The sequence below is a fragment of the Procambarus clarkii genome, chromosome 63 (assembly GCF_040958095.1).
Source record: "Procambarus clarkii isolate CNS0578487 chromosome 63, FALCON_Pclarkii_2.0, whole genome shotgun sequence".
Classification (NCBI taxonomy): domain Eukaryota; kingdom Metazoa; phylum Arthropoda; class Malacostraca; order Decapoda; family Cambaridae; genus Procambarus; species Procambarus clarkii.
This window is the reverse complement of record NC_091212.1, coordinates 20,935,477-20,947,687: the sequence shown is the minus strand read 5'-3', so window position 1 is coordinate 20,947,687 and position 12,211 is coordinate 20,935,477. Positions and strand designations below refer to the sequence as shown.

At 41.6% G+C, this 12,211-nt stretch overlaps 1 protein-coding gene across 1 annotated transcript in view; it reads left to right on the top strand.

Annotated features, from left to right (window-relative positions):
- The window catches only part of LOC123769472 (uncharacterized), a 385,122-nt gene that overhangs the window by 46,040 nt on the left and 326,871 nt on the right, over nucleotides 1-12,211 (top strand). The window contains 1 exon segment of the mRNA XM_045760589.2: nucleotides 5,458-5,805. The gene's annotated coding sequence lies outside the window, so the exon portion shown is untranslated.

Sequence of the window (12,211 nt, the reverse complement as noted above, 5' to 3'; positions counted from 1 at the left end):
ACAAATATAATGATATACAGTTTTGTATGGTGTGCTCGAGGTGACGTCATAATGACGTCATGATCATGACTGTTCAGGTTTCAGAACCTGCTGTACGTTTCAGACATTTTTGTATTTTAATGTGTATAAAATGGTTTCAAAGAGAGGTGTAAATACATTATAGTTCACTTTTAACGTTAGAATTTGCATCGTTATTACAACTCGTTTGTTTTTTATATTGTTATATTTGTTTTATGGATGAGTTATGTTCTGTTTTCTTAGTGTGTTTGTTTTATTTGTTGTACCTCTTGTATTTATTTCTTTACCTGATGTATTCACTATTATTACCGTTATTTTTTTTGTATTAATTACACCAGCTTGTACACATTTGCCAACAAAATAATTGTACTCCTCATAATACCTGTACTTGCTACACGCCCTGTACTCTCTCTCCTCTCCCTCTCTCTCGACCTCTCTCTCTCTTTAGTGCATGTTATGCTCGGTACTGAGAGAGAGAGAAAGGAGCTTTCAGGCAAGAAACTACAGATTGAGCGAGGAATGTCAGGAATGGTAGAGAAAGCGATCAGGCACAAGAGCGAGAGAGAGAGGCAGGGGACTGAACGAGGAAGTGAATGGAGATTTGATTTGAATTATATTTTGCAAATGCTCTGCCTTGAGATCCATATTTTTAACGCGTACGGTTGGCGGAGTCATTAAAGTACAATCCTTGGTACGTGCTGTTTAAAATTTACTGAGGATTTTTTTTTAACATATCCATGTCATCGCCAGGTGGTCGTGAATAAAGAAACTAGTCAATAAAAATCTTGTCAAATGAGGCAGATTTGTCCACATGTGGTGGATAAATACCTACCTGTCCGTGGTGGTGAATCCAGATGCGCTTGAGGTCCCTGCTCCGTGAGTGGATAACTTGACCTTGGTAGAAAACGTGGCAGTAAGGAACACAGTCGTCGCCTAACGTTGGACTCGCGTCTAATCACGGCAGTGAGGATATTTTTAGCCTTGTAGATCTCCTTTTGTGGGGTAAAAGTTTTATATATTTTTGTGCAATATATTTATAGGTTTTAATGATATTCCAAAATATTGTTTGTATTGTGAGGTATTCTGGCGCGAGGATCCCATTGTTGATGATGATCCCAAGTTGGAAGTGCCCACATTGTCTCTATATCACCACTATATCATTGACGTTAGTGCGAGTCAGTCAAGAGCAAGCAAACCCTTAAGAAAATAGAGCCAAGGGGAACACTAGAATATCACATTTTTTGCAAGGGAATAAAAACAATCTTAATGTATATTGTTTTAAGTGCCTTTATACTCTCGGAATAATATAACAAATATAAAATGTTGTGTCTTGTGTTGCCATCAAGAGGGCTAGCGAAGATAAGTGTCAACAAATTAGCGCCTGTCTGTCCTCAAGCGCCAGAGATCCAATTTAATTGTGAAACGTGGAGATGAATCCGATTGTTGTGAAGGTTAAGATTTTGATGTTACATTCCTTCCCCCCTTCCCTCTCTATCTCTGTCACTCTGTCTGTCTGTCTGTCTGTTTGTCTCTGTCTGTCTGTCTGTCTGTTTGTCTCTGTCTGTCTGTCTGTCTGTCTGTCTCTGTCTGTGTCTGTCTGTGTCTGTCTGTCTGTCTCTCTGTCTGTCTGTCTGTCTCTGTCTGTCTGTCTGTCTCTCTGTCTGTCTGTCTGTCTCTGTCTGTCTGTCTGTCTCTCTGTCTGTCTGTCTGTCTCTGTCTGTCTGTCTCTGTCTGTCTGTCTCTCTCTCTCTCTCTGTCTCTCTCTCTCTATATATCTATATATTTATATCTATATAAATAAAAATGTAAATGTTTGTTTGTGCATAACCGCTAATCTCCGAAAGTTCTTCACAGATTGGTTTCAAATTTTCACACAACGTTTCATTCGCATCCGAGCAGGTTTTTATATACGTACTATCTTGAGGTTATCTTGAGATGATTTCGGGGCTTTAGTGTCCCCGCGGCCCGGTCCTCGACCAGGCCTCCACCTCCAGGAAGCAGCCCGTGACAGCTGACTAACACCCAGGTACCTATTTTACTGCTAGGTAACAGGGGCATAGGGTGAAAGAAACTCTGCCCATTGTTTCTCGCCGGCGCCTGGGATCGAACCCAGGACCACAGGATCACAAGTCCAGCGTGCTGTCCGCTCGGCCGACCGGCTCCCAAATAGATGTCACGTCTGTGACGGGGAAAAACATGTTTTTATTTTTTTAAGCTTTGTTTTTCATGCGAGGGAAATCTTCGAAACCTCTTTACCGATTTCTTTGAAACTTAGACACAACGTTGCATTCGAATGGGCGCGAGTTTTTATATACCTACTATATACATCCTCGCTTGTGGCAGGAAAAAACATTTTTTTTTTTTTTAAACAGCGCCATCTGTTGGACGTAAGAGCAACACACGCTAGAATCTCCGAAATTGCTTCACCATTTACTTTGAAATTTTGAGATAATGATCCATTCGAATATGTGCGTGTTTTTATAGGCCTACTATATAGATGCCACACCTGTGGCAGCTAAAAACTTTTTTTAAACAGAGCCATCTGTTGCACACAAGAGCATCACACGCAATACTAAATATGTTATGATTACATTTCAATGTTTCCGATTGCATTGACAAATTGAATTTTCATAGATTTCGATTTATATTCATTTTGATTAAATTATTTTGTGTGACATTTCGTTGGAATTGAGCTGCGTTGTTTACCATACCGTTCATTAAGTGAGTATAGTTTGTGTTTTATTTTTGTCATTGTTAATAATGGTGGGGAGGACTGGGAGACAGGGCAAGGTTGATGAGCCACAGCAACGCCAGGCGCCGGGTACAGCTAGTGTGTGTATGTGTATGTGTATGTGTATGTATATGTATATGTATATGTATATTATATATATGGGAAGCAGTCTTTCCTGCAAACATATGTTATTAAATATGACCGAAAGGGTAATAATATTAATGATTCTAACACGAATCCTTTCAATATTAATTATGCTTTTCCTCACTGTCAGGGGAAGTTGAAAAATTAACTCTCCAAAAGTTCATTTTCGCACGTTTAATTTTCGTGTGACGCCTGGGGGATGTATTTTACAAGGTCACGCCTTACATTCTCAAAGACTAATTTACCATGATTGATTGATAAAGATTAAGCCACCCAAGAGGTGGCACGGGCATGAATAGCCCGTAAGACTAAAACCATGTTTTAAGATTCAGCTACTGGGAACAAAATGTTCCAAGGAGCACGGGCTATGGTGAGCCCGAAACTTACCTGGCACAGGAGCGGTGCCGTCCGAGTCGATTTACCATGCTGTTGTTGTTTTAGATTTAGCTACTCAGAACGAAGTGTCCATGTAGCACGGGCTATAGTGAGCCCGTAAGTTTACCATGCTTTTGCACAGACTTATATTCTCTTTGGGTGAAGTGGTACAGAGCAAGTGAATGGCATAACATAGGGGATATTGATAGGATATTACATGCATCAACATGAGCAGCTTGTGTTTCTAAGGCAGGATCATTGGATCCTGTCTCTGTGTTGGCTCGGGGTCTTGAAGTGGGTAGGATGTAATTATGTGTTAACTGACTGTTGACAGGTGGTCTTGACTTCTTTATGTGTAGCGCCTCGCTGATGTCCAGTCTTCTGTTGTCGTTATAACTGTCGATTATTTCACTGTTGCTTGTTAAGATGTCCCTGGTGATGGTCTGGTTGTGTGAGGAGATTATATGCTCCTTGATGGAGCCCTGTTGCTTGTTCATTGTTAATCACCTAGAGAGACATTGTGGTCTTGCCTATATATTGAAATCTTTGGGGCTGACAGTCCCCAAGGCATAGACGACGTTGATCTTTCTTAAGGTGTTCTGTTTGGTGTCTGGAGAGCTCTTCATAAGTAGGTTGGCGCTCTTCTTGTTTTTGTAATATATTGATAATTGTATCATCTGATTGGTGTCTGTAGGTACAGACCACACACACACACACACACACACACACACACACACACACACACACACACACACACACACAAACTGGGGCCTCGTAGCCTGGTGGATAGCGCGCAGGACTCGTAATTCTGTGGCGCGGGTTCGATTCCCGCACGAGGCAGAAACAAATGGGCAAAGTTTCTTTCACCCTAAGTGCCCCTGTTACCTAGCAGTAAATAGGTACCTGGGAGTTAGTCAGCTGTCACGGGCTGCTTCCTGGGGTGTGTGTGTGTGTGTGTGTGTGTGTGTGTGTGTGTGTGTGTGTGTGTGTGTGTGTGTGTGTGTGTGTGTGTGTGTGTGTGTGTGTGTGTGTGTGGGGAAAAAAAAGTAGTTAGTAAGTTAGTAGTTAGTAAACAGTTGATTGACAGTTGAGAGGCGGGCCGAAAGAGCAAAGCTCAACCCCCGCAAAAACACAACTAGTAAACACACACACACAAGAGGTCATAGATTTAAACTAGCTAAACAAAGATGCCATAGAAATATAAGAAAATTCACTTTCGCAAACAGAGTGGCAGACGGTTGGAACAAGTTAAGTGAGAAGGTGGTGGAGGCCAAGACCGTCAGTAGTTTCAAAGCGTTATATGACAGAGTGCTGGGAAGACGGGACACCACGAGCGTAGCTCTCATCCTGTAACTACACTTAGGTAATTACACACACACACACACACGCACATCAACAGGTGTACAGATTCCTGAGCCTATTGGGCTCTATCATATCTACACTTGACTCCATACACAGTTTCAAGTGTAGATATGATAGAGCCCAATAGGCTCGGGAATCTGTACACCTGTTGATTGACGGTTGAGAGGCGGGACCAAAGAGCCAGAGCTCAACCCCCGCAAGCACAACTAGGTGAGTACGCGCACACACGCACGCACGCATACACTCACTCATAAATCTCAAAACAAGATAGGTCACTGGGTTAGGTATAAGAGACCGGGCAGTACAGTAATACCTAATGGTTTGTTGTGTGGCTGGTGGCTGAAGTTGAGAGAAATGTGTAGTGGGCGGTGGTGCATGGGAGGTTAAGAGGCGGGAGAGGCAGCAGGTAGGCTGGGGGTGTGGAGAGGGGGCGAAGGTGTGAATGAGAGGAGAAAAGTCGACATGTAGTGAAGGACTGGGGGGGTGAAGGAAAGGGGGAGATGGTGGAGGGATACAGGATAAGATGTAGGGGCATGGAGCTGATGTCTCTTGGAGATAAGGAGGGGGGGAAGGAGCAGGGATAAGTACGTACGTTGGCGGTGATAGTGCAGGGAATGGCGAAGAGAAGAATCTAGTGAATTGAGAAGGACTGCGAACGGGGAATTGAGGGGGTGCAGGGAGTTGGGAAGGAGGTAAGTGGGGGGGGGGCGGGAGGGTGCAGGGAGTTGAAGAGGAAGGGCTGCTGTAGATTTTATTAATTGTTTTTATTATTATAAATATTACTGTTTGACACTGCTCTCCACTAAAATCTTCTTTGACTTCTGCAGGAGCAGCAGTAGAAGCCACCGCGTGAACCATGAGAGGTTGAGGTGCCATGAACAGCAGATTCGAGGTGTGCAGCATCAATAACAGCACCCCTGGTAACAACAACAATAATAATAGCACCAACAACAACAGCAGCACCATCAACAACAGCAGCAGCAGCAACAACAGCAGCAGCAGCAACAACAACAGTAGCAACAACAGCAGCAGCAGCACCACCAACAACAACAGCAGCAGCAACAACAACAGCAGCAACAACAACAGCAGCACCAACAGCAGCAGCAGCAGCAATAGTCTTCATAGAGGATCTTCTTATCAAAGTGTTCCACCATCTCCAGCCACGTCGCGAACCAGTTAGTATTGTTTTACTCCGTTTGCTGCATTTATGGGTCATTACTAATTTCCAGTTGTAGGGAGGACATTATGATACTTGGCATCTTGAGGTATTTTACTTGTTTATGCATGGGACTGTTGCTTACCATAGTTAAAGTGAATGGGGGACCTAATTAACTGTAGTTTTACTTGTTGCCGTCCCCTGGTGGAATGGGGGGGGGGTCGTTGCCGTCCCCTGGAGGAGGGGGGAGGGTGTTGCCTTCCCCTGGTGGAAAGCGGGGGGGTTGTTGCCGTCCCCTGGAGGAGAGGGGGGTGTTGCCGTCCCCCGGTGGAAAGGGGGGGTCGTGGCCGTCCCCCGGTGGAATAAAATTTTATATATTTTGATTTTTTGGGTGGTCGTAATGCAAACCTGTGGAGAATGATTGGTGACTAGCTTTTTTAAGGAAGTTCATTGTTTACTCTAGTGAAGGGAAGATTGAAGTTCATCTCTTGCACTTGTGGAGGGACGATATGCTTACTCTGGATATGTTTATAGCCGAGTAGATCACTGCTCGCAATAGTAGAGCTAGTTCATTATTTACTCTGTATGGAGGGAAGTAATTGTTTGCTTTGTAGAGGGAGGTCAGTGCTTACTCTACATCTAGCCTTATTCTCTCTCACTTTGCATGTACTATTCACACTTATTTCCAAATTCCTCTCAATCTGTTCCTCAAAATCACTGGTTTATGCACCACAGTATTATATTTTCCATCCATTCCTTATGACCAAATCATCTTGACATACTCTTCTCAATCTTAAGATTTATGATACTGTACTGAATTTTGCTCTCTACATTTTTTGTACCATTTTCATTTCCTACTTTATCTTCCTAAAGCTGTTAATACATTTCAGATTATGTTTCTAAACCAGGGCTGTCATTGTGGCAGCCATTTTTATTCCCTGATTTATTTACTCTCAACTTGTGCACAAATTTCCCTTCTTGTCATTTACAATTCCCAGGGATTTCAGTTGATCAACAATTTCTTTGAGTCCTCAGTTTCCTCCTCCTTCATTTGGTGTTGATTTCTCGTTACGCTGTGATTAGTTTACTTTTTGTCGCTGATCACTTTTAACAGTCTCTTCTCGCACGCATCAACATGGCTTTCAACTAATGTTGTTATATCTCTTATCATTGTTTGCTAAAATTTGTTCATTGTTTGCTAAAATTTAACATATCAAATTTTATGTATTCTACTTGACAGTATCTGTTATATGCAAATTTCACTACCTTTTCCAGTATTATTACCCTGAGAGGTACTATTTAATTGTGGTGTAGTTTATCCTGGTACAGTATGACTTACAGTAAATATGTGATGACAGCCAGAAAGAAGAGCAAGTCAAGCACACAGTAACACAACAGTGGACATATTCTCCGAACAGGTTAGACATTTCCACCATACAGTATTTATGAGAGGGCAGCTGTAGCCAGAAATGAAGCAATGTGGGCCTAGAGTGGGGGTGGGGGGGGGGGTCAGGAATCACAGTGTTGACTTGAGTGGTGTCAGCAGAGGCTGTTGCTTGGATGCACTGAATGCACTGCTGGAGAAGGTGAGGAGACAATATAAGTGGAGACAAGAATACTTCTCCTGGCACTTGTCCAAGGGAAAGTGATTTAAAAGTATGGGTTGCTTTGATACATATCAGGTGTGAGAGTGCTGGTGATGTCCAGACTGTGTGTGTGTGTTAGTGTGTTAGTCCCCAGAAGGTCCAATGCAAGCAACTTGCTTAAGTGTAGCTGCAAGCAGGTTGTTACAATATAGTAACAGCCTTCCCTCACATGAAGAATCAGAGTCTAGGAAGCATGTAGGCAAGTGAACCATATGGCCAGAATTTATTGTAAATCCCTCCTGACTAAAGTTGTCATCGTTCTCATCGAAGTCCATGGCATTGGCTGGTGGGGCGGGACTGGTGCATCCAAGCGGTAGTGATGGTAGTGTTTCGTGGGATGTTTTCATGCTCTTCGTATTGTTGGATGGTAGCTTTGCGTGGAATAGTTAGAGGATAGTAATGAATGATAAGTTAATACTTCCTTCACAAAGAAGGGAGAAAAGCAGGTGCAAAAAATTATAAATCAATGGCTCTACCCCTCATCATAAAAAGCTTTGTAAGAGTACTAAGAAATAAGATTACAAATCACATGGAATCACAACATCTGCATAACCGTAGACAATGCAGTTTCAGAACAGGGTGCTCCTGCCTTTCACAGTTGCTAGATTACTGTGACATGGCCTTAGGTGCCATGGAAGACGAGCAAAACACAGATGTAATATACACAAACTTTGCAAAAGCTTTCAAGAAATGTGACCATGGTGTTGTTGCGCACAAAATGTGTAAAAGGAATTACTGGCAAAATAGGAAGATGGATCTTCAACTTCCTACCGAACAGAACAGTGTAATAGTCAACACGGTAAAATCCGGATCATCTACCGTGAAAAGCTCGGTCCCCCGAGGTACCTGTACTGTACTTGCTCTGGTACTTTTTCTTAAACTAATACTGTATCATGCATAGACAAGGATACAAACTACAGCACTGTATCATTTGCAGATGACGCTAGGATTTTCATGCGAGCAGACAATATAGAGGACACATGTCTGAAAGGTATCATTGCTGCAGGTTGGTAGTAGATGCTGCATATGCTAACGGAGCTGGGTCACTGTTCAGTTACCATGTTTCACCAGAAAACAGGTGGTATTTGCCATTTCATGACTACTTCCACAATAGAGGAGGGCAGCTTTGAGATAATCATACTTTCTACTGATTGGTGGGTTCCAGAGAGTTGTGGCAATTTCCTAAAAAGGATGCCATGAAGTGGGCCTGTCTTGATTGCACTCACGGCGAAGATAAGTGAGGGAGTATGTGTGATGAGATAAGGGCTTGGGAGTACGTGGGCAGTTTTCTCTGAAGTGACATGATGCACAGTATCTGTACCAGTGTTTTGTCACACCTGTTATGTGTTCATGGTTGGTGTAGCATCATTCTACAGTAACTAAAGTAGTGTGTGACAACCAGACAAGAGTAGATAAGAAGCTTAAAAAGACTAGGGGTAATCATGTTAAAGACATTTCTTAATAAACATGATAAAGAAACTCTCAACTGCTAGACAAATAAAAGCTGGTTAACATGACCCTTTCGTACAATTGATGCTAAAGCAGTGATGGTACGTTTTTAGACACTAGTACTGTATTCTCTTGAGAACACGTGGACAACTTTTTCTGTCCAAATAATCCAATAAAACCCCTAAATTACTGGAACCCGCTAAAAAAAAAAAATCATTGTGCTCCCTAGAGTGCAGGTAAGAGATGCATCATAATGCACAACTGAAACATATTTGAGGAATTAGTTCCAAATCTGCACACTGAAATACAGGTAGTTCCTTTCAAGATAGAATGTACAAAAATAGTCCCACTGAATCAATAAATATCCAAGTTTTTACAAAACCTTCCTTTGAAACAAAAGGAACATAACTAGCTGGGGATTTGGTAAACGCCTTCAAAGGGTACCTAATAAAAACCAGGCTGTGACTCCTATGTTAGATTGAATGCAGCAATGTCAGCCTTGTCAACCTGATCGTCAGTCATGAAACCTGGTCAAAGACTAGGTTGCAAGTAATTTTCCTCTAAATCACCTCATGGCAGGTCAGGTCCCGAATTTGCTCAATAAAGTGTCAAACTTACTTTATTGAGATATATAGCAAGAAGTGTATAATAAATCCAATGCATAGCAAAGGGGCCATAAACACAATTAGAGAATATCGGAGATCTGTGATAATTTATCCTCCATAACAAATGCAAGAATATTGCCAGAACAAGAGTTGATGTCTAATAGAGGGAGCTTGACAAGGTTCTGTGGCCAACCCGTCCTCTTAAAAATGTCGCTTTTCACACTTATGCGCGCTATGGCTAAAAATGGACGTAATTTGAAATGAAATTGGCTCAGGAAAGTGATGTACAGTACTGTCCCCGTTTTCTATTTGGGTCGTCTGGCTTACTCGGAAATGTTAGGAGAGGAAACTTTCAATTAAAGATTTTCATGACGTTTTGAAACTAGGAGACTTTCCTGCCCTTTCCTGGAGAAAAAAAAATATCATAAGTGAAACCAACAACCACTCAATATAGACTATAGTACCTGTACTGTATATAGAAAGTATGTTGAGGAATTGTTAGCTGAGCCAACTCAGGATGAACTTAATGTTTGAATGCAAACGAGATTGTCATTATCACAAAGCATTTCAACGTGACAATCGGATATGAGGTAACCTGCATGCAAAAATGATCTTGGCATTTTTCCCTAAAGTTTATTGGCTTTTGATTGAAGAGGTGAAGCTAGAACTTAAGAAATGAAGCACAGAATGTGAAATAAGGCAGAAAAATATATACTGTACTGTAAACATAGAAATAAAAAGAGAGAAGTAAAATAAAAATACAGTAAATAAAATTCATACAATTTAAGCTATGCCCTCTTTCTGGAAAATTTTACTAGCTTTGATTCAACATCTGGTATGAATATTGCAACAATTGGTACAGGTTCCAATATAAATAAAATAGAGGTACTGTAGATATATATTAAAACACAATTTAAGATCACACACGGATTGAAATGGCCACGATTCGCGGAAGACAGGACATGGAGGAAGAAGGAAGATAATTTTTAACCTACAACAGGATTTTGTTTGTGGTACCCTATTTTGTGCTAGTTAGCATACTTGTATTGTATGCAATAACATCTGGGTTTGAATAATGGGCAAGGTAGGATGGATAACTGCTTGATGAGTTCTGGGAGTTCTTAGACTCCCCAAGGCTGGCCCGAAGCCTGGCTTGACTTGAGAGGATGATCCAATAGGCTGTTGCTTGGAGTGGCCCACAGGCCCACATATCCACCACAGCCCGCATGGTCCAGCACTTCTTGAAAAGTATCTAGTTTTCTGTTGAAGATGTCTACAGTTGTTCTGGCAATACTGTACTGTATTTCTTATACTCAGTTGTTCTGTTCTGCATTTTCTTCCATATTGTTCACTCCAGTGTGTTATTTTACTGTGTAGACTTGGGACCTGGCCCTCCAATATTTTCCCCTGTGTATATTATTTTATATCTCTGTCGTCTCCTTTCTAGCAAGTACATTTGGAGTACTTTGAGATGATCCCAATAATTTAGGTGCTTTATCACATCTGTGTTTGCCGTATATGTTCTCTGAACTCCCTCTATTTCAGCAATCTCTCCTTCTTTGAAGGGGGGAAGTGAGTACTGAGCAGTACTCAAGACAGGACAGCACAGGTGATTTGAATAGTACAACCATTGTGATGGAATCCCTGGATTTGAAAGTTCTCGTAATCCATCCTATCATTTTTCTGGCTGAAGTAATATTTGCTTGGTTATGCTCCCTAAACGTTAGGTCATCAGACATCTTTATGTATTCCCAAACCCTTGACATGATGCTTTCCTACTATGGGCAAATCTGATTGTATTTTGTACCCTGTATTGTGTTTAATGTCCTCATTTTTACTGTACCTGAATACCTGAAGTTTCACTGTTGATAAGAGAAACTGTTTAATCATTTATGGTCCCTTTGTACCAATATTTGGGGACCTAGATATTTATTTTGGGAATAATGTTCTTTGGTAAAGCTGGGTTACATATACTGGTAGTGGATATCTATGGGGTTGTTAAGTGTTACATTGATTGGTTTGTAAATTTGTAAAACAAATAAAACTTTAATTTTACTGGCTTAGTTACTGAAAGGACAAAGGGAAGGCCAAATGATTGGGGTCACAAAATTAACTCAGTATAACCCACTAAGCAGAGGTAGATGACAGGCAGAATAAATTCAAAGAATGCTAAAGAAGAATACTTTCAGATCACAGCTAAACAAATTTACTGAACATGGACTTAAACTGGGATAGACCATACTGGCTAGAGGCTTAGTCATTAACAAGTAAAGAGTTTCTTTAGTGAACGCTAAAGCTCTGCCTCTTCTTTTGAAAGAAACCATTTACAAGTTTTGGTTCAAACACCCTCGGCCTACCTATTATGGACAAGCCCATTCCAGTATAGTGGTATCTCGGTTTCCAGAGACGGGTTATCTTGAATTTATCTTGATGATTTTGGGGCTTAGCATCTCTGCGGCCTGGTCCTCGACAAGACCTCCTATTTGTTACACACCCCCAGGAAGCAGCCTGTAGTAGCTGTATAACTCCCAGGTACCTATTTACTGTTGGGTAACAGGGGCCTCAGGGTGAAAGAAACTGCCCATTTTGTTTCCACCTCCACCGGGGATCGAACCCGGAACCTCAGGACTATGAATCTAAAGCTCTGTCCACTCAGCTGTCAGGCCCCTTGACAACTGGCCGCTTCCAGGTCGTAATAAAAAATTTGTAACTTGAAACAAATTTT